Source organism: Lepidothrix coronata, unplaced genomic scaffold (assembly GCF_001604755.1).
Source record: "Lepidothrix coronata isolate B3197 unplaced genomic scaffold, Lepidothrix_coronata-1.0 Scaffold153, whole genome shotgun sequence".
In the NCBI taxonomy this organism is placed as follows: domain Eukaryota; kingdom Metazoa; phylum Chordata; class Aves; order Passeriformes; family Pipridae; genus Lepidothrix; species Lepidothrix coronata.
This window is the reverse complement of record NW_016690333.1, coordinates 1,690,124-1,712,647: the sequence shown is the minus strand read 5'-3', so window position 1 is coordinate 1,712,647 and position 22,524 is coordinate 1,690,124. Positions and strand designations below refer to the sequence as shown.

Sequence of the window (22,524 nt, the reverse complement as noted above, 5' to 3'; positions counted from 1 at the left end):
TATGGGAGGCACCTCTCTTACCTCTGCCAGAATGATGATGATTTTATTTGAGCACAGTGGAGGGCAAGTGAAAACCTTTTACATGTCAGATTGGGAAGTCTGGTTGTCAGCCACAGGCTTGTGAGAGCAAAGAAAAATGTTTTAGTTTTGCCCAAAATCTTGCAGAATGAAGAATGCTGTGAGGAAAGGTTAGCTGATCCTGCATGGTGTTATTAGTATTCTGGGCTTCAGTCAGGAGATTAATAATAGCCACAGACAGTGTCTCTTCATATTAAAGTGTCTTCACATGAGTAGTTTGGGTGAGTGCAAAAGGACTGCAAGGCACAAGCAAGCTGTCTTGTCTCGCCCCAACTGACAATGAGTCAACACTTTAATATAAAGAAGAGACAGTTGGTAACAGTCATTAACATAACAAAGTGCCCTATAGATCACTCCAAATTCATCTGACTGTTTTTAAGCAAATGTTTTCCCCTGAGAAGTGGCAACGGAACAGTTTGTTGAATGTTTTGCTGCCTGGGCCACCCTGTTCTGCTGGGAGTGGGAGAGGTGCTGCTGTGGGATAGCTGGTCTGGAAACCCCCTAGCAGGGAATGGTATCTGATTGCAGTGATAGTGCGCTGATTTTTTTTTTTTTTTTTAGCCTGATTTCCTACCAAAGCTGGACTCATGGGGTGCTTTTTTCTTTGTGGTTCCTCCCCCCACTTCCCTGTCTGTTGGCTTCCTCCACTGGACAACTTAAAGGAGATCTGACTTCTTTTTATAAGGTAAGAAGAAAAAAGAATCAGACTCATCTTCTATGTGAAGGAGAGGCATAGGCTCACCCCCTCTGCTCTATCCTTGGCCAGACCAGAGGTGAGTGACAGCAGGGGCTCTGTACTGGCAGGAGGAAAGGTGGGAAGAGAGGAAGAAGGAACTGGGGCAGTCATGATGTGCATCTGGCATTGAAGAGGGATGAGTAGAGGCTAAGAGTAGCTCCAAGGAGGGAGGAAGTGCCACGCACAAAAGCAGGTCTGTTACTGGTCCTCATGGAGAAATTTGCTTGACTTCTTTCCCTACCATCGTGCTGGGACAATGCATTGAATTCTACATACCAGGAAGCCATTGTGCATCTGCCCAGAACAACCTGGTTTTGTTGTTGCTGTAACTTCCATGTGCTCCCCAACTATGGTAGGACTCTACGTTTCTCCTGCCATTTCCGAGGGCTACCTGCCAGTGGCAAGAGGGCTGAGGTTGCTGGCTGCTGCAGCAGGTTTGGATCCCGCTGCTGCCCAGTGGACTTTGCTTCCTAGCTGCCTGCCAAAAGAGAAACCACCTTTCCTGGGGCTGATCTTATGGGAAGGATTGACTCTGGGGAAGGTAAAATACAGGAGTCTGGGATATGTTGCTGGCTGACAGCTGAATTGGCACCATGAGTAGAGATACTGGAGCAACCCAGGTGGGAGTAGCTTTGAGAGGCATCACTTCACCACCATAAATGCTCACATGACTTTGAGTGCCCACAGATGGGTCATCACCTCGAGGGCAGCAGCAGGCACGTGGGACGCTGTTTTGGGATGGCTGTGTGTGCTTTGGGACTTGTTGCTCACAAGCAGAAGAGAGAAACCCCTGATTCTCCCCAGCTGTTGTGTCAGAGGGGAAGCGGAGGAACCCCTTCCATGCGGGGTGTCCGTGGGTGCTGGGCGGCCATCTCTGGGGGCGTGTGAATGCATCCCTTTGTGCGGGGCTGTGCCGGGACCGCACGCTCCTTCAGGGATGAGGAGAGCACTGGAAGATGTCCGTGTGGGACGTGGCTGTGCGAGGGGCCGTGGCCGTGGCGGGAGCAGCTCGGCGGCCCCACGCTCATCGAGTTAATTGGGGCCGCGCTGCGGGGCCTGCGGAACGCAAGATGGCCGGGATTCTCACGGCGTGGGGAGGCCGCGGCCACGGCCGGGACCCCGCCAGATCATTAACGTCAATTAAGTACAGAATGTGTAGATTACTGACATGTTATTGTTAAGGCTCTGAAGGAAATATAATTAATAAACTCCCCCCACCCTCCAAGAGGCAGCCCTTTGTGCTCCCTGCCGGCAACGTCTATCTCCTCCCGCAGCCCCACGCTCCTTTCAGCAGCCCCGGACAGCATTAACATTTGAATTAACATAAAATCACTTTCTGAAATCTGTTAACATTTATAATGTTGCTGTACTTTGCCTGATCATTGCGTTTTTTCTGTCAGTTTGAGCTCAGCGAGTTTTTTTTCAAGTGATACCAAACATAGACCCATTATGCTGCAAAAATCGCATATTTGTTTAATGATTTCCCATTGGTATCTTTGTTGCTATGAACCAAAGCATTAAATAGAAGCCAGCACGTTAATGCTGTGTTGTTCTACATAATAAATTTGAATATCCCCAAATGAATATTTTTAACAGGGGTTTTCTGAATAAAATGCATATGTGCCAGGGTATTAGTAATTACTTAAAATCAGTTTTCGACATTTAATGTTGACATCTAAAATATTTCCTTTAATTTTTGGTTGCCTCTGCAAACAGAAATGATGGCATTCGTCCTAAGGAAGGCTGGATGGACAAATAACACTTTTACTCACAATGAAATGAAAAGCAATAAAGAAAATGTGCTAAATGTCAACAGTAAAGCATATCTTCTCTCCACGTATTATGAGGAGAATATACCCCAAAATATGCGTACACACACAAAAATCCTTCAAGTGACTTAATATGCTTGGATATTAATGGTTTGAGCATTAATCCATTGCGATGGTTCCATTTTTTTAAAATTGGCTATTTAAATACATTATTACCTCAATAAATTCTCTATGGTCACTGTGGTAGCCATAGTATAAAAAATAATCCTCATAAATCTGAATTTACAAAATATCTCCAAAATTGCACAGTTTTGCTGAGAGAAGATGAAGTGTATATTATTTAACTCGATATATTTTGTCCTTGCAGGAGTTGCTTGTCTAAAAAAACCAGCAGATGGAGTCTGTTGGAGGACATGAGGGTCTGGCAGCAGCCTGAGAAACCAGCTCGATTTTGTAAGCAAGTGATGACTGAGAGCCTTTACCGTGTGAGATGTGGCTGGAAACCTGCTGAAGAAGTCAGTGGATGCTGAAGCCCCTGCCTCTGCAGAAAGCAGCTTTTCTGGACACTCAGGTGAGTCAGTATGGGATCCCCACAGAAGGGATCCCGGTAGCAGGATTTGGCAGGGAGTGGTCAAAGAGGGCTTGTGCTGTTGCTGCGTCTTTCTGCTGCATGGTGGAAAACCCAATGGGCTTTGATGTCAGCCCAGCCAGCTGGTATTTTTCAGTGTTAGCAGCTCTGCATTAAACTGCACAGCAGCACCAGAGCAAGGCCATCTGATGCTCTGGGCGATCACTGCTGGCCCTGTGGGGCGGGAGGGAGGCTGAGGATGTGGGATGGCTCATCTCCATGGGCCCTCAGGGGCAGGAGAGGCCAGGGCAGAGCCCATGTGCCAGGCTTGTGTGTGCCATCAGGTGGGCTGGGAAAGCCCTTGTCTCTCCTCTTAGATTTCCCTACTTTTTTGTTAAAATAATGATGAAGAAAACCATGAAGCACCTCTGCACTTCTGCATCCCTAAGTGTCTCTCATTATGCACAAACACACATGTTGGCCCCTGAATGTCCTGGGATTTTTAACAGGGAGAGCCTTGTTATTTGCGGTCAGCAGTTGCAGGGATGTTCCTCGGACAGAGCTGGCTGTTCAGACAGCAGTGTGGAAAAGGATAGGGAGAGGAGAGGATGCTGTGGTTCCTGAGTGCTCCCCTGACACTTTGACAGGACAAAAGGAGGCTTGTGATCTGGGACTTTGCAAGCAGTAGTGGTCAGCAGGGCCTGCAGAAGAATCATGGCATCACTTGTGTCCCAGAATGGTGGCATTTGGGAGGTTACGTGGTAACAGCAGTCATTTTTAACAGAATGGGTGAAGACTGTTCCATCTCTGACTTTTTCCATTCCCATTCCTTATCATCATTTTCAGCTTGTGCCCCTTCAAGACTGCTCTCATCCACACCTTAAGATCCTTGTGCAGGGATGTGGGGATGTCACCTGCTTTTGGATTTCTTTGGCTGTGTTGTCACTCAGCTAATGGTGTTCAACAAGAGTAGACCTTGGTGAGCCAAAGTTTGCAAAGGCTGCTGAAATACTAACCCTGTTAATCAATGGGAAGTTTTATCATTACTCTTTTCCCTTTCACTCAAACTCTTACAACCGGAGTAAACTGTACATAGTGTCTTAGAGGATGTATCCAGGTTGTTCATCCACACACATGTAAGGACAAGGAAAGAAAACAAGAGACTCTCGAGTCCCTCCTGAGCCCCAAGACACTGCAGCAGAATGTGAAGAGCATGCCCAGGCAGCAAGCACAGCACAGACACCCCCTTTCACAGGGGGCAGAGTCCAGACCTGTGTATGCAGAGACCAATCGTTGCCTAGCTCAGAGCCAGGCATCTCTGTAGGTTTAGGAATATAGCAATGGGATTAGCTTTGCTGCTAAACCCTCAAAAAGCTGAGCAGCCTATGAATTACAGCCTTTCCTTTCATATCTGCAGCTGAGTTTGACATGTGTAGCTGCAGCTGGCCCTACCTCTACAGTTTTATTTGATAAATCTGATTGATGAGGGTTTTTTAATTCCTCTCAATCTATTTAAATTAAAGAAAAAAAAGAGAGAAGTTGAAAAGTGCTGTAATTGCAAGCAAGCACTATAGAAACCTACAGCCAGCAGGCACACTTCAAAGGGAATGGGGCCAGCCTGGACCCTTTCGTTGCTGGCTAGGGAGGGCTTCAAATGTGCCTGCAAGGTAGCTGTGTTTTAATTTTGATCTGTACCAAAAGAGCTTAATTGGTGGGTCGATGCACGCAGCCTCTTCAGTGTGATGAGTAGAGCCTGTTGATAGAGCAGATGCCAGAGATGGATCCCTGACGTGATGGAATGGGTGTCCTGGCAGCCCTCTTTCAGGCTCCCTGTGTGCAGTCAGTGTCTCCTCTTCTGCCTATGGAGCTCTGTTTTGTGTTTGGTCAGTAGCAAGGAAAAGTTCCCTCCTCAAGGAGCATGATGCATGTAAACCCTTGATGCTACAGAGCAGCCTGGCTGTGCTTCGTGACACTGGGAGCCCACCTCCCTCAGGTCCTCAGGCACAGGCCGTGTGCTCTGAGCTCCCTGGGCAGCAGGAGGGGCACTGCTCTCCTTGGCACTTGTACCTCACTGCTCTGTGCCCTTGTGTCCACTCACACAGTGATGTGGCCACTGCCTGGGCTTCTGGGCACGCTGAGCCAGCAGCCTGCACGCTCCTCTGCTGCCTGGCTGCATTAGCACTGTCCTGTCCAAGCCTTCCATGCTTGAGGAATGGGGCTTGGAGAGCAGCAGCCTTCCCTGGCTTTCCCACCACCTTCCCCAGCATGCTCCCCTGTGTGGCTGGTGAATTAAGCAACTAATTTTCATCAGTGTCAATGCACCTTGCACCTAACTCCAAACTACCAATTAAAGTTATCGATTCTGACCAGCAAAGGTACTAAATTCCCGCTGGAACTGACAAAGCAGGTACTAAAATGTACAGAGACAGTCTGTTTAATGCAGCCACAGATTGAAACAACTGATTCATCATCTTTGTACCTTTACAAACACTAATCCTTGGGATGTGGGTCTGGACACACTCCAGTGTGTTTGGAGTCTTCTCATTTCATCTGACCGGGACAGGTTTGAGCTGCAAACCTCCAGCTGCTGCCCCAACAGCTCCTCAGAAACAGGTTGGATTTTTTTTTTGGTTCAGCTGATTCATTCTACAGGATGATTAATTATTGTGTAAAGATAATTTTATGTTTATTGGTTTGGGACACGAGAATTTATCCCTTTATTTCCTGATGCTGCAAACACAGACAGTAGCAAAGGGTTACTATTTTTCACCAACTTCTGCTGTGGATTCTTGTGTGGCTTTTCTCAGCCTGCTCACCGAGTTTGGTCTTTAGCTTGCATTCTCTCCATAAGGCATCGGTCCATATATCTGTGCTCTGGAGAAGGTATTTAAATTTTTTATGATCTAATTTCACCTGACTGAAGGTTGCATCCAAACCATCATTGATTGTTAGGATAACTTGTCCTGGAATATACAGAAAAGATGTTTCATCCTCTGTTATTCAGTCTGAGTTGATTCAAGATGCAGGAATGTTGGCATTCCTCTGCAGCAGGAGTGACCTATGTCTGCACAATGCATAGCAGTAGTTTAAAAAGCTAATAGTGTGTTTGAACTAAGAGTGAGGAGAATAGGAAAGAATATTATAATTGTGCATAACAGAAATTTCTATAATTAAAAGTGGAATTTTCTGGCATTGGAGCAGAAATAGCAATTTTCTACCCAGTGAAGCTCCAAATTATTTTAGAGGGAATTAGATGTATTCTCCTGGACTGTGATCACTCTGAAAGATTTTTTTTGATGCTAAACTGTCTCTTAATATTGTAAAGAGCAAACTGTGTTGTCCTCACCTGCTGCCAGCTTGGAAGTGGAAACATCAGTGTCAGAAGTGTCATGGCTTTTGGATTTGTTGTACAGTTCTCTTTGCACATGATTATAACCTGAGAAATATGTTTTATAACCACTATGTATTTCATGCACACACTTTTTCACTGTTTGAGCTGAGACGGCTATTGGCTTTATATGCAGCTGCATCCTGAGGAGCTACTTTTATGGATTAGTAGTTGAAAGATGCAGGAGGTTCTGTGCTCAGGACAAAGAGCTCTGTGTGAGCAGAGACCTTCAAAGCAGGCTGAGATAGCAGAGTATCCAGGAGCTGTGTTGCCCAGGGACTCCCAGATGTGCCATCTCAGTCCCTCCAATGCAGTGCAAAACTGAAGAACAGTTTATTTTTCTGGGGTTTTTTTCCCCCTCTGTTCAGAATTGGCTTGTGCTGTAATCAACCACTTCAGCACAACACCCAGTGCTTTTCTGGCTTTTTTTGGCTTTCCCAGACTTGATCTTCTGCATACCAGAAGGCTGGCTAGATGTGCTCTGGAGATAACGGTGATGAAATATTTGGGATATGCCTGTGTGAGCACTGTCACTAGGTTACCCTCTAGTTTTATTTCCACTGCAGCTGATTCAAGGCTGTTGCCATCTAGCCCAGGTTTGTCCCAGCAGTGTTCCTGTGTGTCTTCCAGACTGGGAGCCTCGTGTGGTCTCACATCAGGTATCAGCCCTAGGGTAAGCTACATTTGTGTGATTTGTTTTACTGAAGGGGGAAAAAATTCAAGTGTTTGCTCACATGAGAAAACACCCTGCAGGCTGGCTCTAGCCTGGTCCCATTGGTATGGAATGCTGGTTTAGCTCCCCTGGATACGGCTGAGCATCCTTTGGAAAAGTGGTGGAGGGATGGGCTCCTCTGGCTGAGCTTGGCTGTGGTGTGTTTGGTGTAAATCATAAGACAGCGATGAGTGTTTGCCTCCATTAGCTCTGATGTAAATACTACTGCTCTGCCCTGACCATTGACAGCATTTTCTGCTCAGCAGCCCAGTGCCAGGCGCTGAGAAGCTATTCCAGAGCAGAGACTGCCTGACCTGGCCTCTGACCTGCTGCTGTGGAGATGGTTGACTTTGTGCTTAATGTACTGGGTGGGTACCCAAGGCAATTCCTGGTTCTGCCACTAACTTCTACTGTGACCTAGGATAAATCATTTAATCTCACTTTCTCTCTTCCTTAGTCTCTCTAGCTCCCCTTTTGGGGAGAGAGGTGGGAGCAGCAACAATAACCTCCTTTGTCTCATCTTCAGGGCTATATTTCTAATGAAGTGTGGCACCAGACATCTTCTATTTAAAGGGCTACCTTCTGAAAACAGGTCTGTTTTTACTTGGTTGTGAAGACTGAAACCCACACTGACCAGGGCTTGTACCTCTGTTGCGTTATTAGGTCTTTGCTGTGATGCAGCAGGTGGTAACACACATTGCTGCAAGAGCCTGGTGGTGCTGCTGGTCCCTCCACCTCTCCCTTCACTGGCTGTGTTCTGCTTTTCCCAAGGAAATTCTCCAGCTGTCCTCTAATGTCTGTGTTAAAGCAAGAGCCAGCTAAAAAGTGCCCTACCTAACAGCATGAGGAGGTCAGGAGAGGGAACATATTTTTTCTTGCAGAGCTGACATAATTGTTTAAAGCAAACAGACAGCTCAACATTTTTACTAACTTAGAAAATCTGGCATCTTGGGAGAACGTGTTTGGACTCAGCAAGGCCATTTTCACAGGGAAAGCATTGTCATTAATCTGCATGTTTGGCATTGCTGCTGGAGAGCCTCCCTTTTTGCTTTGAACGAGATGTATATTCATGGCCTGAAAGTTGCCTGGTTTTGTTTTCATGCCGGCCGAGTGGTTCTGCTGGGGAGGGATGTCCGTGTGCAGGCACTCGGCTCTCCCAGCTGCACCAGCACAAAAGCTCTGGTCACTGCTGCTGGATTGTCGAGCAGAGTGTGAGCTGTGATTGTATCGAGGCCAATGCAATCATATCACCTGCCAGTCTGGGGAAAAATAGGGTCTAAATAAGATGACGAGTGAATGATGTGGTCAGAATTAAAAGGATAAACAGCATCTTTCCCTTAATGAGCTCTGTTTAACATGTGAGAAGCCCACACATGCTTTATCTGTATTCTGACCAGCGAGGAGCCTTGCCCAGACTTCATACAACAATTCATCACGGCCGATTTGTGCAAGGCATATTTGAGATGTGAGATGTGTGACTCAACCTCTTTTATTCCCTCATTAATTTTCTATTCTGCCTGAAATGGGTTCTTAGAGTGCTCATCACCAGGGTGTAAGCTGGTGAAAATGGGGCATTAGGACTTCTGCTCTTACTTTTGTCACTGTGATTGGATAAAGGGGCAGATGTACAAACACCTGGGGTAGGCAGGCTGGGCACGTGTGTCACCAGCACCTGCTTCCACCTGCAACTGCTCCCATGAATGTGCAAGTCTGAGAACAGGGGCTGATCACTGGCGAATTGTTGACAGCCTTCCCAAGAAAATTGGTGGCTGAAAAGTTGGGAGTTTGAAGTTTTTTTCTCATGTTGATATTTTTGAAGACCTCACCTGAAAGTGCTTGAAGATATGGGTTGTTTGGTGAACTCGTGTGTACATCTGTGTCTCTCACGAAGATTTGCCTTCCTGCTCTGGTCCTTCTCTCCCTTTCAACACTCCTACACATGCTTCTCACTGTGTCTTTGTGTTGCATGCTTTATATATCACTCTGCTGTGATGTGTATTAACTACTCAGACTCCCAAGGGCCTCAGAAGATGAATGGCTTTATCTATAGGATTCCAGTAATAATCCATTTGTGTATGAAATGCTCCTCAGTATTAGTGCATTGCAGAGGGCTGGCATTATCTGATAGCTGCAGAGGAGGCTACGGGCAGCAACTGTGTTCTGAGCTGTGCCTCGGGCTCTCCAGATAACTCCTGACAAGTCACTTAAATCCTTTGTAGTTCACTGTATCCAAAGGCAGATATCTCTCAGCTCCATGGATATGCAGGGTGTTGCAGCTTCCCGAGCTAACACCTGTGAAGCACCTCAGCTTCCGGGGAAGTGCAACCAGTGACTCCAAGCAGTGCATCCAGATGCCTTCCTGGGAGATGTCATAGTGTAAGAGGGCTCAGTGACACCCCAGGGCATGTTAGAGAAGAGCCCACTTCACCCACCCTCCTACAAATGCCCACCTCAGATGGAACTGGGCTTTTCCAGTCACTTCAGGCAATGCCTGTAGCAGCATGGTAGCTCACTCCAGTGTGCCAGGTACTGTCCACTGGCTTCAGATTTAATTTCAGATGATCTTAGTCCACCAGGCAAAAAAATGCAGCCCATGCCAATCAAGAAGTACAGAGCACGCAGTAAGCACAGTTCAAAAGCTGCATTACCCTTATCTATTAGTAATGATCAATTAGCATGAAGGTCAGTGGGCAGCCTGGAAATGAGTCAGATAAGAAGGGCAGAAGGAGGACTTGAATGGAAAGGAAATTTTTGATTCATATTCAGCGTTTAAAGTCATAACTCTGTAACAGGGGGGGCGGAGGGTAGCGTTAAGTAGTCCTGCTGTCACACTGACTCAAATAGAGTGTAAATCACGCTGGGAGAGTGCTGTGGCTTTTCCCTGGTGCTAGAGCATTATATTGTACCACAGAAGGTATTGCAAGTTGCAAGAAGTCCTCCTTGCCCTCCAGCTCACCCTGAAAATCCCTGGCCAGTTTGACCACCCTGGTATGGCACAGCACCACAGGGCTGGTGGCTGCCATCAGTGCCACCAAAAGCTTAAACTTCTGGTCCCTGGCTTGCACCAAAGTGAGAAGGATTGACAATGAAGGATGGTGCAGGACAGGGGTGGTGCCTCAGCGGTTTCCTGGGCATCATCCAAGCAGAGGGTACCATTCAATGCAATGGTAATGTTTTTGGGGAAGAAGAAAGAACAACTTGTAACTGATTAACTTGCATTTTTTGCACAGATGATCCAAGTGTGCCCCTTAGGAAGGGACCTGGCCCCAAGCACAGGAGCCTCCTCCCAAGCCAGGTAAAGGGGATCTTCCTCATAAGATACATCAAAGCTGTTGCTGAGAAAAAGAACTGATGTCTGAAGCAGCTTCTCTGCATTAGAACAGACAAGCGAACTGTGGCGCTTGCCACAGATTTCAGACAGTGTGATACAATCTTTCTTGTTTTCTCATGTTTACGTATCCCAGGTTTTCTCTGTTGCTGCAGGGCAGGTTGGTGGATGGGTGGAAATCAATCTGTCACTTTCCAGTGTGTGAAGTTTATTTCTACTCCCCCTTCTCCCACGCACACGGGCACGTGCCTGCGTGCCAAGGCTTAGAGACACCGCACCTCCTTCGGCGCTGGGTGTGCACAGGGACACATGTGCACTGTGCTTCCAGCTTCTGTTCCTGAAATACCATATGGTCTGGCCCACGAGCTTAAAATATCCTGGTGAAGCGATGTTTTAAAGCATGAGACCGATGTTTTAAAGCATGAGACCGCTACATGCAGGGTTTCTTCTGTTTTCTGGAGGCTAATTAACCCCTTAAATAGGGAGACAGTAGTGAAATGGGTGATCCTGGTACCAGGCAACTGCACTGCCTGTTGAAGCTGATGAAACATAAGTACAAAAGAGAACAGGTAGGGGTAGGTTAAACCCGGTGTTCCTGCCTCTGACAGTTTACTTTGAATGCACTCATTCACTCAGCCTCACCATTTGGATCCTGCATAATCAGAGATAACAGGCGGATGGTTTGCATGAATAACTAAGTTTGTCATGTTTAATTTTCTTTAAAAGAAGAAACAGCAGTTGCTTTACCCTCATCCTTCAGACCCAATACATATTTATAAATTGTCAGGAAATGAAAAGCTTTTTAACAGCACGCAACAAGCATGCAAAGCTACCAGGAGAAATAACTGGGAGAGCAGTGAGTGTGAGGAGCAGTGCAGCCCACCTGCAGCTCCTGTGGGCTCACCTCATGTCACCTGGGAAGGTGGTGTGGGCAGAGGATGCTGAGCAGGCTGTCTGAATTGTTAGGAAGCGTAGCACTGATACTTGTTTTGTGTTCTGCAGATGCTGTCTTCTGACAACTTGACACTGTGCATCAAGTTGAAGCTGAAAAATAGACCTGTGTTTGGCAGTTAGCTAGCTGGCAATTCAGCATCTGACTGTGCTGCTTAATATTTGATAGGGTGCTTGCTTTATTGTGCCTATCCCATCACTGACAAATTCTTAAAACCTACAGAAGGTGCAGCTGGAGTTTGCATGGAGCAAAATGTTGGAGGAATGTCCTCTGTGGAGTGCTACTCCCAGCAGCCACGTCGTGCCCTCCAGAGCTGCCCTGGGAGCTGTGCACAGAGGAACCATGAAGGTGAAAGGACTGTCTCACTGCTGAGATGGCTTTGATCCAGGACCAACCCTTCCCAGCCTGTGCCAGGCATAGGTGTGGGCATCGTGGCTGCTGTTGAACACTGCTAATATTACAATTAAAAAAAATCCAGTCTCTTCATTGAGCAAATGATTTCTGCAGAGAATAGTGTGATATATTAAAATGTCTGTGTAGAAAGCTCCCAAGGGACAAATTCAGAAGAAGAAAGATTGGATCACTAAAACTGAGAGGGAAAGCAGGACTCGCTAATGTGACGCTGAAAGAAGAAGGCCAAATCTAGTTAGAGGGTCTTCTAACCAGCATGGCTTTTTTCATAATCATCCTATCAAGATGATCTTTGCAATAGGTGACCTCTGACTTCAGTACCAATATATATGTCACCAGACACAAATCCCTCAAGAGCTAACTCAATGATATTTCAAGTAAAAACTACTAGGCAGAAGCACAATCTGATTACTGGCGTGTATGCAGCCTGGGAGGCACGGAAGATCTATGAATGTTGAAGCCAGGGAGAAGCACAGGGGCAGGATCACGTGGGGGCCCTGGCAGTGGTCCTGCTGGCTGCCCACCTCTGCCCTTCCACAAGTCCCACTGATGGCACGTGGCATGTTACCACAGATCCCCAAAGAAAAGGATTCTTGAGCTGATTCGGGATCCCCCCGCTGGGTTTTAATTTGACTTTAGCATCATTTAAAATTATCTCAGAGTTGCTTTAAGTTACAATCACTTCCTGAAAAGCCCCAGTTTGCTGGTGGGGTGGGTGCTGGGATTGCTTGACATCCTTAGGGAGCCAAAATCCCTTTTGCCCCACCTGTGTGGGCTACAAAACCCCCACTGAGCAGCCCAGTGTTGAAAGGCATTATGAATGTGTGCTTGAATGCATACTGGATTTAATGGTAAAAATGATAAATCTTACCAAAAATACCACTGAGGTGAAAAGTATGAAGTGTTTGCCACTAGTGGTTGTCTAGGGAATAGAGAATAATGAAACAGCAAATTCAAAACCACAAGGGCCTCTAAAATGTTTCCCTGCTACAAATATATTACAGAAAAATCTTTAAAACATCAGACCCCCTCACTTTTATAGGCCATGTTTCACCAGGCGCTTGTGCATGTGCTTGGTTTCCAGCGTGTGAGCTGTTCTGGATGCTCTGGGAAGAGCGTGGGCTTAGAGTGCTGGCATGTGGTAATGTTTGGCTGGATCAGCCCGCGGGGAACGCCCGTGGGAATCTGGCAGAGGGTGGTTCTGTGGAGCCTGATTCTCATTTACATGGAGGTGGCTGTACGTGGCTCCCTGGGTGAGCAGGGCTCTTGCAGCGAGCTTAAGTGTGTGTGAACACTAAACCATGTAATTAATTTAAAATCCCCTCAAGTTAACCCCAGATAGTCCCATATAGACATTGTGGTGCTGGTGGACCACAGGCAACGCCCTTGTCCTTCCCTGCAAAGGTGCCAGCAGGCATCCCACAGCCAGAGTGGGGCTTTCTCTTGGTGCTGCCTTCCCACCCTGGCCACAATCCCATACATGACCAGAGAAGCCACATCCCACCCCTCCTTTCTGAGCATCTCATCTGCTGTCTAGACTGGAGAGCCTGGTCTCAAACAGAGACGTTAACATTTCTGTTAATAGGGATCTCTGTGTTGCTACATAGTCTGAATTGGCCTCTATTACTTATTAATGAAGATCCAAAAGTGCATGTACTTAAGACCTTGCTTAGCTAAGGGGAGTCTTCTAGGGCCAATTTGAGTCCTATTTAATGACTAATGGCTATTGAGACATAATGTCCACTAAGCAGATATCACATCCTATTTAGTATTTAATGTTTAAATATTTAATTAATTAAACACTGCCAAATATTTAATTAAACGCCATCAGAGCCATCCTGACACTTCCACTATGCATAATGCAAAGGAAATCAGGGCTGTCCTTACCAGCCCCACAAGTGATGCAGATTCAGCCTTACTCAGAAATAGCTGGGGTTTGTGTAGCCAAAATACCTGCAAACATACACAACACAGAGGGTGGGTTTTTAAAAACCTCTCTCTTCTATTTCTTTCCCTTTTTTTTCCCCCAAATGAGCTGAACTAAATGCTTTGTTAGTAAATCAAGCTCTGAAGTGACATGTAAGGCAGAGCGGTGGTACCGTGTGCTGCACTGCAACAAGAATGCTATGCTTGTATATTGACTTTTAATTATTTAAAAGTAAATGATTGCTACTTAGCATGGCATACCTGCCAGCAGTTTACACTAGTTTTGCTTAAATATTTACTCTGCTATTCAATAAAAAATGAGTCTACTGAAGCAAAAAATGAGAACATACCGTATCACGTGACCCTTCTCCTACCTGTGGCATGCCAACTTCACAAAGATTTATTCACAAAGAGATGCTAGATTTTGATGGTTTTCCTGGGCTAAGCCAAAATACGGGTTGAAATTATCCAGTTTGACTCCCAAGTACAGCCGGGTCATAATTATCAGCTTTTGACATTTGATTTCATATTTACCTATGGAAACTTGGCACTTAGAAATATAAAGATATTTAAACCCCAGTTTCAGAATCTGGACACCCAGCAGGTACAGAATCATTTAGGGCTGAATTGCTTATTTGAATATTTTATTACCAAGCTCCATCCTCTGATGCATGCTGAAGCTGCTAGGTCGTGTTTCATCACTCCCAGCCTGTGTGGGGATGTCTCACTTTAATGTTCCCACATGGGATCTCTTGCTAACAAGGAATGTGGCTACCAGTTGGAGAAACCATTAAAGTCACATCGTTTTTATGCTTGGATTCAAGCCATTTATTAGTGAAATGAGAATACATATTTTGGGCTTTCTTTAGGGGATCTTACATGATCTTATTGGCTGCCCCAGACAAATTGTCTTTCACTGTAAAGAGCTGATGCTCCAGTTGCTCAAATTGGGTTTTACTTAAATAAACACGAAAAAAAAATTGGACTCAATGCTGTAAAAAGCCTCTATTGTTAGGGGACCTTTATCTCTCAAGTTCAGTGATGCTTTGCTTTGTCCATTTGCATTTATTGAACAATCAGTTGCCTGAACAGCCAGGAGTTTGCCTACATCTACAGGCTGCTGGGATGTTTTGAATTTTCATGTTCTCCTGCCCACTCAAGCAATAACTTCAGATTCATTCCTTTCACTTCTCTGCTCCTTACAGTCTTTTAAACAGTTATATTGCTACCCAAGGTATGGGGGGAGGAGGTAAAATGCCATTGTGCCCATGCTTTGCCCAAAAATAAACGCTAAAACTGAGCAGGATGCAGGACATCCACCTCATTAAATGTGACAGGCACTTGATGGTCTTGCTTGATGTAGGTCATATCTTTTAATTACCTTTTACTTTATTCTCATGCATGTACATGTAACCTCCTCAGCTCATTTAAAGCGGGCAGTGGTCTGTGTATTGGAGACGCAAAGGGGGCAGGGGAAGTGGCTGCTCTGAGCAGAGAGGGGAGGGATGGGAATGCTGGGATGCTTGGGTCTTTGGGCTGGGTGGGAAAGCGAGGTGGGATAGATGGGGGAGAAGGCACTGGCTCTGGTGAGAAAGCCCAGCTCTTCAGAGACCAGCTTCCCTGGCAAAGCCGTGGGCTGGGAGCGCTCTGCCAGCACAGCGTGTGCCTGCTGCGCTCGCCGCAGCTACGCAGGGACTCTGTCCCAGCTGCAGCCGAGGCCTTTCTGTGCTCATTTATTATTCAGCACGTCTTGACTGCTTAATTGAGGAGATGTGTAGCAGTCTCTATCAGCGCGTGAGCTCTTTTGGGGGGGAAAACCAGTGTGGACGGCGATTCCACTGTCTGCATTCTCGGTTTATAAAGAAAAACTCCTTCCGCCACCTGCCATCACCCCGCAGGTCCCCGGTTACGGGTACCAGCCGCTGAATTTTGATGGTGCCCTCTCTGGGTTTGCATCGCTGATCGTGCCTTGTGGCTGCAGCCAAAGCCAGCCCCACTTGTCGCAGCCAGGGCCGGGCCCTCCTGCCTGCTCGGGCCGTGTCACAGCCCCGTGTCCCGCTGTCTGTGCCGCCTGAGGACACGGCTCCCAGAGGGGTGGCTAGTGCAGGGCTGGTTGGTCCCTGGACGCACCTCGTGGGAAACGTCTTAGTTTTGCCCCAGCTGGCAAATAAAAGAGGAAAAGAGGAATCTCTTTCTGCCTGTGGCACATGGGGTGGGTGAGGGACCATGTAAACCTCAGCGTCCCGCTAACTCGAGAGCCACTCAGGCTGCCTCCGTCCCCCCTCCCCCGAGGGTCTCTTCTCGGGAAGCAAAGGTATTCCAGGTACAATTTTCTCCCGTTGTGACGTTTAAAAGATCTCAACAACGGGAAGTTCCTTCTCGTACCGGCAGCCCCGCAGCAGCTGCGCCGAGCGCGGCAGCGGGAAGGGGCGTCCCGGGGCGGGGGGCAGAGGGGGCTGGAGAGCGGGCAGCGAGCCCCAGGGACCGCCTGGGGATGTTCCCGCACCGCCCCAGGGACCGCCTGGGGATGCTCCGGTACTGCCTGGGAATGCTCCCGCACCGCCCCAAGTACCGCCTGGGGGTGTTCCCGCACGTCGCCAGCACCACCCGGGGATGCTCCCCGACGCCCCTGGTGCCGCCCGGGGTTACTCCCGCACCGCCCAGCCCTGCCAGAGAACCCCGCCGGTCCCGCTGCACCGCGGAACCCCCCGGGAGGCGGCTCGTCCCGCGGGGCCGCCGCTCTCGGCGCGGCGGGGGCCGGGCTGTCCCGGCAGAGCCCCCGCCCGCCGCTGGCCCCGCGCCGCATTCCAAAGGGTCTGCTGCCACCTCGTGGGCCGCGCCGGGCCCCGCCGAGCCCCGCTTCCTCCCCGCGGCACCCGCATCCCCCCCGCGGCACCCGCAGACTCCCGCCTGCGCCCTCACCGTTCCGTCCCCACCGCCCCAAAATTACAAGTTTCTCGTGCAGGAAATTGCCCGGCCCCGAGAGCCTCACCCGGGGCCTCCGCACGGACACCCGGGAACTCTTGGTCTCTTACGTGATTTTGTTCTCCTCGTGAATGAAGTTTGGCGTGAAAGCAACTCACTGAGGCACAACCACTGCGTCCATTAGAACAGCTGGTGCAGCTGTGGATTAGGATTCTCCCCATTACAGTGACTAAACCAAACCACTGTGTCCAGTGTCAAAACACAAAGCTCAAAACCACTTGGCTCAATTGGGGTTCATCTTTTCTTTTCCTCCCAGGTATGTGAACTACTACTGGAAACACAACGTTTTTGGACATATTTGTTTATGGTCAGCGATTTTTCTGCTTGCATAAGGACTTAAATAAATGTGTAGATGGAAAAGGCCCTTTTTCTTCCCTCCACGGTCTCAAAATGTATATATTACATTTCATTGTTTCACATAAGATTTTATCAGGCATGTTGTTTTCACTGCACATCCTGACTTAATGCAATGTGGCCTACAAAAATTAGTCATAACACAGCACATCAGCCAGGAAGAGACAAACATTTCCATAAACTGCATGTTCCATCAGTGCATCAGTGCAACCTATAGGCAGATGGTTTTGTCCAAATTCAGTGGAATCACATGTTTTCCAGATGGCTCCATGTTCACAAATAATGTATTCCCATACAACTCTGACCCGGACATGGGTCAAACTCAGTCTTGAAGCAAAGGTATATTAGAAACAAATGTGCTGCTCTTCCTCCCTGCCCCATTTCTGGGTGAGTACATTGCAAATTGTTGAGGAGAAATGTCCTTAATCCCCAAAATAGGCTTTCGAGTAGTTGATTCACTGGCTTCCATGCTGACTTGTTGGTTAGTGGCTCCTGCAGTTGTGCACAGCCCTGACCACACTGTGCTACCTACAGCACAGGGCTGTGCTACCCCTGGGCTGCCACAGCCCCAGGTGGCCCCCTGACCTCCAAGGACAGGGTGAGCTCTTGGTGGGATTCAGCCAACATCCCATCCCTGTGAAGCACATCTGGCCACGGGTTCCTCGTGCCCTAGGGCAGTGCTTTGATGCACAGTGCTCATCTCCTGGCAGGTATTCCTGGGCACTCGCCTGCCCTCCAGCTTTGTCCCCCCTTTTCACAGAGGCAAAAAAAGAGCTGGTGAGCTGCTCTGGTCATCACTCGCTGCCGTGTACCCTGTTTCCCAAGGAAGCTGGGCTGGTGCCCCAGCAGGGCCAGCAGGATGTCCAGGCAATGCTGGGAGGGAACATGGGAGCCAGCAGCTGTGGCCCCCCATGTCCAGACCCCCCGTGCTGTGTTCTGCGGGTCAGCTCCACTCCTCACCGTGGAAATGATTGTCAGTTGATCCTTCACTACTTCAGTGATGCTGATCAGCTTTTGAACTGCTGCAAATGAGGCCAATCAGCATTACTTTCGTTTCATTACTTCAAGAGCTTACTCATAAATTTCCTCTTATCCTGCTTCCCCTTTGGTCTGGAATTAGCCACAGCACTTGCTACGAGCTGCTGTACCCAGTTCTCCTCCACTGGAGCCGTTTGATCTTTCCTAGGTTTAGTAATCAACTGGCAAACACACCTTATCTTGTTTGACTTAAAGCAATACACCTTCTTGCCCATTTTTCTGTGCACTGCACATGTGGTGCTGCTGGGGAAGCAGGGAACTAACTGCAGCACTCAGCTGACCTCAGTATAACACGGGAGAGAATGAATTGGCAACGAGTCCATAAAATAATTAACAACATCTTTCATTTAGCTGTGTGAATTTTATTACTTGGATGTTAAAAATGGGGAGGATGGATTTCATTGCAGATGAAAGGGTAGTTCCCCCTGTTCCTACCAAGCAGCCCATGGCTCAGTGCGCAGTGGGGATGGGTTTGACAGAAACACACTTCTGGGGTGAAAGTCAGCATGTTCCTGAAACGGTACAACTGGAATGTAACATTTTCACACTATTTCATTGGTGTTGGGATAAGTTGAAACAAGGTGATGGATGGCTCCAACCACGCTCCAGCCCGAAGTGTCCCTTACTTGGATGGTTGGTCCAGTGAGCTGCAATGGCTCTCCCAGCCTACAGCAGATAATTAAAAACAGAAAAACAGTGTGGGTGTAAAGTAGTTGTAGCAAATGCAAAGCCCTTCAGATGTGTTTCCCTGTCAAGAGAGAGCAGAAAAGGGTCATTTTCAGAGGTATTTTGCCTCAACTTTCCTGATATGTAGAGTATCAGGAAAGTATCAACCTGCTTTCCACAGAGAGCGAGCGGCAACTCTTTCTTTCTAACAATTAATTTTTCATAAAATGCAAGTTAAAAAATTAGTTGCTTTTATGTTGTGAGAGTCTCTTTTAAAGGTTGATGAGTAAAGTGAATATTGAAACTGCTGAGATACGTAAAAGGCAGCAGGGCAGACTATCTGTGCAGCTGGTGCTGAGCCCAAGCCTCCCTGGCTGCCGTGGGCAAGAGGGTGAGGGAGCCCTGGGGAGGCACCCACTCCCTCCAACCTCCATCCACCTGCCTTTTGGGATGGGCCATTTCCTGATGAAACACAAATAGCTCCACCTGTCATAAATTACAGATTTTTTTCTTGGGATGCTGAAATTCATGGCACCTGGAGGGAACCCAAGGCATAAAAGAGTCCTGTGTGCCTATGAGCCCTTCTGGGGCTTGAGCTCTTGCCCTACACCTCTTTGTTTTCCAATCCTGGCCTTGGAATAGACCCAAGGCAAATAATTATTGCTTCATGCTGTGCTGCTGGCTGGAGAGGTAAGGTGAGACCTCATCTTCCCTTTGTGTGTGGATCTGCAGGCCTGCAGGGATCCTCTGGGGCAGCAAAGCAGCAAGTAGCAGCTTGGTGCTTGGCTGTGTGTGAGGGCTGGCTCTGGTGGAATGTTGTAATGGCTGTGAAGTTTCCCACCTTTCTGCTCTTGTAGTGTGATGGGTTTTACCAAAAACCCCCTTTTTCAGAGTAATATGTTGCATGGTGCTGGAGCCTAGCCTGAGGGCTCTGGCCATGCTGTTAACAGTGTGCTCGAGGGAAGCACATTCTGGTGACTCCCGTTTATCATATATAAAATGGGGATAATAATAACCTATGTCACAGGGGTGTTGCAAGACTTAATTAATTAGTATTTGCAAAGAGCTTTCAGATAATTGGATTAGAGGTGCTATATTAACACAAACTGTTATTGTTATTATTTATTTATTATGTACTTGTAGAGTTCATCTGTGCAGGATGTTTTTGCTGATCTAGCTTGCAGATGTAAACAGAGGAGATTGCATTGAGTTAAAGGGAGCAAAAGAAGCAAATTTCTATTCCAGCTCTTGCTTGTGACCTCCTGAAAACTAATCCACACCAAGAGGCTGAGCAACAGTAACAGGGAAGTTTTGAGTGGTGCCTCCTGCACTGGGAGGATCTTCATATTTCTGGAAGATGCCCAGAAAATGAGTGGGGAAAAGTTCCATAGCCTGAGAGGCTGTTGTACAACATGTTCCAGGTTTAGCTTTCCTTCCTAAGCACCTTTCAGCCCCTGTGTGAGGCGTGGGATGATGATGTGAAAGGAGACTCGTGAGGGATACCAAGATGTGTCCCCATCCCTGAGGGAGATTCATAGCCCAGCAGCAGCAGGGTGTGGGAAGTGTGGCACTGTGACATATGCAAGTTATTGAGGTTGGGTACCCTGGATTCCTTTTTTATTTTGGAGTATATTTTTAGGGTTCATCTGAAAAGGATAGACATGAGAATAACAGAAATGGTCAGAAGAAGCAGCACTGTGGGGATCTGGTGCTCTGGGAATGGTTCCTGCCACGCTGGGTCATGGCATAATGTGCACCAAATCTGCACTTGTTTCCACAAAATGAAGTTACTGGTGAATATGTAAAATAAGCTTCCTAAAGCTGCAAATGCTTTTCCATCTGACTCCAGCTTCTCTAGGTAATTCACCCCTGAGGTGAAGACTTGGGTCAGAGTTAAATACAGCTGCTTTGGGATTTTGTGGGTATGAAAACAGACTAATTTGGTGCATAAGTCATTTTTAGTGCACTAATTTCCTGTTTTACATGCAGAAATGGTCCATAAATGGCACAAAAGTCTTGAGGAAACTAAGCCTAAAGCATCTTGTTCAGATAGACTGAATGCTGGAGTCTTTCTTAAGAGCATATTATATGAAAACTCTTGGTGCTTCGCTTCTTCCTAGAGACCAGCAAATCTTTATCAGTTTATAGCTCTGCATAGGTTATTAGTTGTCTCAGGCTTGCATAGCTCTGTTTTCCTTCATTAATATTAGGCTTTTAGCCTTTGAATTTTTTCTTTTTGAAGAGCTCCAAGTCCATAGCTGAAGATCTGAAGTCTTCATTAAAAAGAACAACAAATACAGTGTGCAAATGAGATATTTAGGGAAACAGAGCAGAAGCTGCTGTATCTGGATCTGGTGGCTCTGGAGTGGCTTTTCTACAGTGTCTCCAGCTGCTGCAGCATCTCTCCCTGGGCCCCAAGGCTTGGTGCCCCCAGGCAGGTGCTTAGTCCTGCAGGACCAAAGCTCCAGGCCTTGGGTGGAAATGCACCAGTCTAGGTTCATATCTACTGAACTGCCTTAAAATGAGGGCTCAGTCTCAACTTCCACACCTTTGGCTCAGGATTCCCATAAACTGTGGACACTTCTCGCCTTGAATTAAAACCCAGGAGGAAGGGACTGTCCTGGGGGAAGGTGCTGAAGTCTGGAAAACTTGTGGTAAATCTGAAGCGCAGCCAAGCCTGTATGAAAAACTTCAGTATAACGTTTGTTTCTAATTGCTGGTGAGTCACCAGCACGGGCAAGCCTTTGGCAGAGGTCTGGGGTAGGATTTCACGAGGTGAGACAAGCAGCCTTCTTGGAGAGGTGCTGGCTCACCTTTTGGGTTGCAGTTCCTCTCACCTCCCATGCTCTGGCCGTGCATCCCTCTGTGCTTTCCCCAGCCCACCGTTAGAGCTTTCAGCCACGCTGTGCAGCAGCCTGTGATGCTGTGACACGAAGTAGCTGTGTAGATGGACCCTGAGGGCAGCAGCACCAGCGAGATGCAGGTGTGGAGAGCTCAGGGGCTGGCTTGAGCACCAGGAGGGCGGGGTGGCAGTGAGTCCACAGCAGGCTTGGCAGTGCCCAATTTATGGCCATTTACATGTGAAATTGCGCTGATCTAATTTGCATATGCAGTCATAGTAATCGCGGGCCAATTAAACTTGTAGTTCACAAAATCTGGGCCTGAAACCTTTACAATTCTTACAAACATACTAATCTGAGTGTATATATCACTTCATCAAATTCATGAAACCATAAATTGTCCCTGTCTGGCATCACCAGCTGCATGTGGCAGTCACTGGGGCTGGGCTGAAGGAGCCATCGGCCCCATGCAGCGGCTGGGGAAGATATTTTTAATGAGCTCTTCCCTATTCAAGGATTGAATCAGAGCTGTTAGGATGTCAGTGTAAGATTCATTGCAATATCTATGGGAGATTTATCTCTATTCTTCCATTTTTAAAAAAAGTAGTTGTCCTGGAGGAGTTGTTACAATGTCAATAAATGTGCTGTCTACATTTGTTAGTGCAAATGCAGTTATAAAATGTCAGAGATTTGTTTCAAGTTTTCTATTTCTACCTTACCACTGAGGAACAGAAGTGGCCTCAAAATGGGCAGTGTGATGAGCTTGTGGCTGT

The 22,524-nt window shown here is 47.4% G+C and overlaps 1 long non-coding RNA gene across 1 annotated transcript; it reads left to right on the top strand.

Moving 5' to 3' along the window:
• Window positions 1–1,269: 1,269 nt before the first annotated feature.
• Window positions 1,270–12,002, top strand: LOC108504144. Its single transcript, XR_001877013.1, has 4 exons — window positions 1,270–1,355; window positions 2,951–3,154; window positions 10,482–10,546; window positions 11,754–12,002. It is a non-coding gene; the product is annotated as an uncharacterized LOC108504144 (long non-coding RNA).
• The last annotated feature ends 10,522 nt before the right edge of the window (window positions 12,003–22,524 follow it).